This window comes from Mustela nigripes, chromosome 2 (assembly GCF_022355385.1).
Source record: "Mustela nigripes isolate SB6536 chromosome 2, MUSNIG.SB6536, whole genome shotgun sequence".
Lineage (NCBI taxonomy): Eukaryota > Metazoa > Chordata > Mammalia > Carnivora > Mustelidae > Mustela > Mustela nigripes.
This window is the reverse complement of record NC_081558.1, coordinates 128331103-128337740: the sequence shown is the minus strand read 5'-3', so window position 1 is coordinate 128337740 and position 6638 is coordinate 128331103. Positions and strand designations below refer to the sequence as shown.

At 35.9% G+C, this 6638-nt stretch overlaps 1 pseudogene; it reads left to right on the top strand.

The window, feature by feature from the left end:
- The first annotated feature begins 1177 nt into the window (after positions 1–1177).
- Positions 1178–1348, top strand: LOC132012625 (U4 spliceosomal RNA; annotated as a pseudogene).
- The last annotated feature ends 5290 nt before the right edge of the window (positions 1349–6638 follow it).

Genomic DNA, 6638 nt, shown 5'->3' with positions numbered 1-6638 from the left:
TGTTCAAACTATTCACATCCTCAACAGGTAGCTTGGGATTATAAATAAATTCACTTGTTTGTAAATACATACAAAGACCATTCTAAGCAATTCCACAACAGAGATGAAGAATGTCATTGAGGATGCAAAAATTACATTTCATTTTAGCCAAATTTTTAATATAAAAAAAGCAAACATCCTTTCAATTTTCTATCATTTTGGGGAGTAGTAAGTTATTGAGGGGATAAAAAGTAAAATTATCTTTTAATCTTTCTAAAAATGAGAAGAAGAAGAAAAATAAGCTAAAAAAAAAAAAAAGTAGATCGGTGTTCTACAATAGTACATATGATGCCAGTGTTGATTTTGATAAATCAGGTATCATTTCCTTGGAATGGTTGTAGCAGAAAAGGATAACTAAAATGTGATCCTATGGATATAGAGCAAAGAGAAACCAAAGAACAGACTTAAATTAGATATTTCAAAAATTCACCAAATCCTCCAAAGGTTGAAGAGAAAGCTGAGCCAAGTACAGGTTAAAGTCGAAAGTTATAAAGGTATCATACTCTGGTAGAGATATTTTTATGCTTCATAGCCTGTCCCTATAATTGCACCTTCATTGGTTTTTAAGGGGGAAGGAATCTGACTATTTTGTATTCATAAGTGCTAGCTCCCAAGCAAAGATTCTCATAAATCAGCTGTAGAAACAGGAGAGAGCTGAACTTCTGTGGATCTCGGTTTCCAGGTCTACGAAATAGGCAAAGGATTAAATAGAGAATACGGAAACTCTTTTATAACATTATCATATGATTCAATGGCATATTTTGCACTGTGGTAAAATAGCTGACAGCAGGAAAGAGCAGATGCTATGATGTCAACATCTAGGTTGAAATTCTGACTCTTTTCCTTACCAGCTGTATAAATTTGGGCAAATTACTTAACTTCTATTCACTAAGCCAGAGCTTCTCCATTTGTGAATGGAAATAATACCACCTTTGTAGCAGACCGTTGGGAGGAATAGAGATAATGCAGAGGGAGTACCTAAAGCTGTGACTGGTACATAGTAGGCATTCAGAATAGGGGGCTGTGATGATGATGATGATGATGGCAGTGTAAGTGATTTTTCTAAGAAAAAGAGAATAGGAAAAAAGATATAAAAGAAGTTGACTAATTTTTATTTGTAATACCATACTGAAGTTCAAGCTTTGCACAGTGGCAGTATCGCAGCCCATGAGGTTTATCCGAGGCACGATTATTGTTAATTGAAATCATACTGAAGTTCAGTATGATCTATGTCTTCACTGTCTGATACCTTTTATTTTGTTTTTGCTGCTGCTGATGTCAATCTATTTTCTAATAACAAATTATTTTTTGAAAACATTTATTTATTTGAGAGAGAGCATGTGCATGTCGGGGGAGGGCAGAGGGAGAGAATCTTCAAACAGACTTATTGCTGAGCCTAGAGGCCAACATGGGGCTTAATCTTATGACCCACAAGCCAAAACCATCATGACCTAAGCCAAAACCCAAAGACTGAAGCTTAACTGACTGAACCGCCCAGGCGCCCCACACCAAATATCAAATTTTTTAAAGATTTTTATTTTATTATTTGACAAAGAGAGAGATCACAAGCAGGCAGAGCATCAGGCAGAGAGACGGGGGAAGCATGATCCTTGCTGAGCAGAGAGCCTGATGCGGGGCTTGATCCAAGGACCCTGAGATCATGACCTGAGCCAAAGGCAGAGGCTTAACCCACTGACACCCAGATGCCCCCCTGAATATCAATTTAAAGTTATGATCTGAAATAATTTGGTCATTTCCAATTTTTCTTTTCAAACAAATTCAAAGAACGAAGTGTCATGGAACAAAAAGCTCACCACTTTAAGGACAGCCAGAATAATAGAATGCCTGGGCCTGGGCTTGAGTTTTGTGTAAAGATTTTAAGTGCTAAGTCATCTATTTTTCATATTGTACTTTATTCTCCAGCAGACTGTGGCAAGTACATAAATTAGGAGAGTTCTTCACATCCTGATTTCAAATTTGAAAGAAGAAACCTGCCTTGCAATGTAATTTTTAAATTATTATGTTTGTGATTTATTCTATTATTCTGAACTAGTATTTGTGTATTAGAGCTTTAAAGTAAACAGAAAAACTACAATTATATTAACTATGACATGAAATACCTGGCTTTAGAGATATGGGTATATTTTCTGGGTGTATGTACAGGTAGTTACATATTCATAAATGGGGAACAAATATTAGCAAATTCATTAATTAGTCATGCTTACGCTTCGGTCATTTGAAATAATGTGTTTGTTTGAACTAAGGTCTCCTATTTATTAGAGTCATTAATGACTATCTGTAAGTTATGGTGCTCTAACATTTCACCAATTTTTGAGAAATGCAGTTTTACATTTCTTAGCAGGGGACTCGTCTCATTCTTCATTTTTATAGAATGAAAACGAAACACAGTATGAAACTCCCTAGGCCTGTTTCAACCCTTTTCCTTTGTCTTACTCAATACACAGATCCTTCTGCCTTTAAAAATAAAAAAAAACTCTCATAACACTTACTACATTGTATTATAATATCTGTTAGCATTCTGCCTTCTTCAGTGCATCTCATAAGCATTATGATTCATTGTTGAATGAGTTCAAACACTCATTTATCCAAAAATATTTTTAAAAAATTTAAAATCATTATAACAAATAAAAATATTTTGGCTCTCTAACATATGCGATTATTATTTTACATTTATTCATATGGCACATGTTATTTTGTATTATATATCTAAGCATGTATAAACATGAAGACTATGATAGGAAATGAGAATATTTCTAAAAGCCAATACAAATCTTAAAAAGTTTTATTTTAAGAACACAAAAATAAAAATATATGCTCATCTTATATGTTATCTAAGTCATAATGTCTTATATATATGACATTATAAGTTATTGATTCTAAACATATTATTTTTAAAGACATACTACAAAATATCAACAAAATTAAATCTTATAAAATGACTTAGTCACTGAAATATTTTTTTTATTTTCAATATGCTGTACAACTATTTTTAAAGCATTATATGATCTCCTACTTCAGAAACAAGTTATACTAAGAATATTTCTAAATTTTCATAATGAACTAGGGCAGCATTTTAAAGAGTGTTCCAGAAAATACCAGTTTCTCCAAATGTTCTTTTTTCAAAAAATGAGTTCATGATGTAGAGATAAAAAATAAGCATACAAAAGGATGTTTCACATCATATGTCATTAGGGAATTGCAAATTAAAACAACAATATACCCCTACACACTCATTAGAATGGATAACATCCCCAAACTGACAATTCCAATTGCTGGCAAATATGCAGAACAACAGAGATTCTCATTCATGCTGGGAGGAATGTAAAATGGCACAGCGACCTTGAAAAACGATTTGTCAATTTCATATTAAAATACAGTCTTTCTTGGGGTGGCTGGGTGGCTCAGTTGGTTAAGCATTTGCCTTAGGCTCAGGTCATGATCTCCTGGTCCTGAGATCTAGCCCTGAATTAGGCTTCCTGCTCACCAGGGAGTCTACTTCTCACTCTTTCTCTCTCTGTCCCTTCCCACTGCTCATTCTTTCTCTCTCTCAAATAAATGCATAAAAATCTTTTTAAAAAATACAGTCTTACCATACAATCCAGCAGACACACTACTAAGTATTTACCCAACTGAACTGAAATTGTATGGCTCCATAAAAACCTACATGTTGGTTATAATGACTTTTTGTATAGTCACTAAAAACTAGAAGCAACCAAAATGTCCTTTGATAGGTGAATAAACTGTGGTACATCTGTACAGTGGAAGATTGTTCAACAGTAAAGTAATGAGCTCTCAAGTTTTGAAAAGACATGGATAAACCTTAAAAATACACTGCTATATGGAAAAAAAAATCTTAAAAACCTACCAACTATGTAATGCTAATACAACATTCTGGAAAAGACAAAACCAGAAATAATAATCAGATCAATGACTGTCAGGGCTCAGGAAGGGGAAGAAACAGAGAACTGACTAAGTGATGCCCAGAGGACTTTTTAGAGCAGTGAAACTATTTTGGAGGATACTCTAATGGTGAACACAAGATATTCAGCATTTGTCCAAGCCCAGACAACTTTATAGCACAGAGTAAACCTACGGTATGTACATTTTTTATAAAGTCATTTAGGAGGTTGCCGATCTCAAGATGGAACACAAAACATGACAAGAGAATCTAAAAATATTGCAAATGTATGAAACAATCTCACTTAAAGGGGTAGGGACTGACCTAAGTAACACTGAAAATAAGTTGAGTCTGCATGACTAAAGATAGGAGGAACTTATCTCTCCACAGTCAAATAAGTTAATTCTGATACTGCTATACTTGAGTACCAGAACTCAATAATTGAGCAAATGAATGGAAAATAGGGATCCAGATTTATCATGTTAGAGTGGAAGCTGATAGTTACAGAGGCCAAAATTGTGCAGTGGTAATGGATTAGGGTAAGAGACATCAGTATGAATACATCTGTTTACAATAGGTATACATGATTACATATATAATATAGTGTGTGTGTGTATGTGTACATGCATGTATCTTCATGCTCTGTCAACTGTACCACAGCAGCAACAAGCACACCTAATGCTCTGATCTTGATTTTAATAGCATTCTCCAATAAAAAAAATAGGAGACACTGGGCCCAGGGAATATAGGAACACTGTATTATGTTTATAATAGGTTTACAAATCTAAAAATTTTCTAAAATTAAAAGTTTAATAAAGCAATCAATGTAATAAAAGCAAAACAACCAAATAATATTCAAATGTTGAAGTCTGAGAAACTTCGCATATTAACAACCACCTCTAGAGAATCAACATGCACGTTGACACCTTAAAAGTCCTAAAAATTGCCGTGGACTAGATGACTTTTTAACATCAAATCCAACAACTTTATTTTCTTATTATTAACTTTTAAATTTCTGTAGATTGACTATTCCAAGGCATACATTCTATGAAATAATCAGTGAGGGCTTTCATTAGGTCCAGAATTAAGATTTGAATTTAAGGAATAGTAGTCCATATACACTTCCTCCCTCGCTCTAAACACCAAACACAATAAATATTTGATTTTATTTGGGTATAGAAACTATTTGAGTAGAGACTGCCTCATAATTTATCAATGCAATACACAAGACCGTAATACACAAGAGTGCTTAGTAAACTTCAGCTGGGTGGGGACAATGAGGGCAAAAACAGAAAACAAATTGCAACATGAAGTGGTTGTTTATATTCTCTATGCCCAAGAGGGAAGCAATGATCAAACTGAGAGTCAGACACACATGATAAGTCAGAGAAAGTAATAAGACTGAGGCCCGAGGGGGGTAGATCAGTTTCCAGTTACCAGCGATTTCAGTAAACTCTGGGGAGGAAAGTAATAGGTCAAATCTAAGAGTGATCACTGACATAGTTCAGAACCCCAATGACATTGCTAAGAGCTCCTACAAGAGGCCATGGGCAAGGGTGTTTCCTTTACCTTTGAGAAGAGAGATGAGCAGCAGTGTCTGGGGAAAACGGAAGGCAATGGGAAGTCAAATGCCAGTGGCCTGTGGTGCGGCAGTCCACAGAGTACACATGGTGGCAGAAACTGTGGCTGAGATGAGGGATCAGGCTGTGGTCGCCTGAAGAGCAGCCCTGTGAGCAGCAGGCTAAGATGAGCATGAGAAGTGGTCCGTTACAGAACGTGGTGCTACGGAACTGAAGGGGGAGCAGCAAATGGGGTCTCAGAGGGAGCAGACCAGCCTTTTGAGCAGTGAGTGGCCTAAGAGGAACATTAAACCGGATGAGTCACCTCATGTAGAGTCCCCAGAGAGACCCTAAATGAAGGAAACGGATGAAAGTGGATGAGAAGGGCCTTGTCTGTGCATGTCTATACACTTGTCTATGCATGTGTGTATGGGCGGGGTAGGTATCCAGCTAGTAAAATCCAGACCTAGATGTCTATAAGCCAAAATCATGAGCCTTGGGAACATTGGTTTTACAATGAAAAATTGATTTCCAGCTAAAAATTTAATTATTTTCTAAATTAAAATGTTCAAACAGCTAAGCATTTAGTTTACTTGACTCTATAAAACTTTTCAGCCTCTTCCTTTTATGTCAGTATGTCTATGGTTAGCAGTATTACCTTATGTTTCAAATTTTTAAGGAAGCTTATTAATTACTAATTCTTCTACATCTCAGTGTTAATTACCCGGGCGCCTGGGTGGCTTAGCCTGTTAAGTGGCTGCCTTCGGCTCAGGTCATGATCCCAGGGTCCTGGGATCAAGCATTGCGTTGGGGTCCCTGCTCAGTGTAGAGCCTGCCTATCCCTCTCCCTCTGCCTGCCTCTCTGCCTACTTGTGCTATCTCTCTGCCAGATGAATAAATCTTTCAAATAAATAAATATGCATATGGATGGATGGATGGATATTAATTTCCAAATGGCACTTGAGACTCTAAGTGTACTTCCAAACTTCCCAAAGTAAATCCACCAGTTCTTAATACTACCAGGCCTTTTTATACTTGTTTCTGACTTTGTAAATATATTCCAGATGACGCTATCTTCTAGGTTCTAAAGCCAGGGGCATATTATTATCATTAGTTAACTG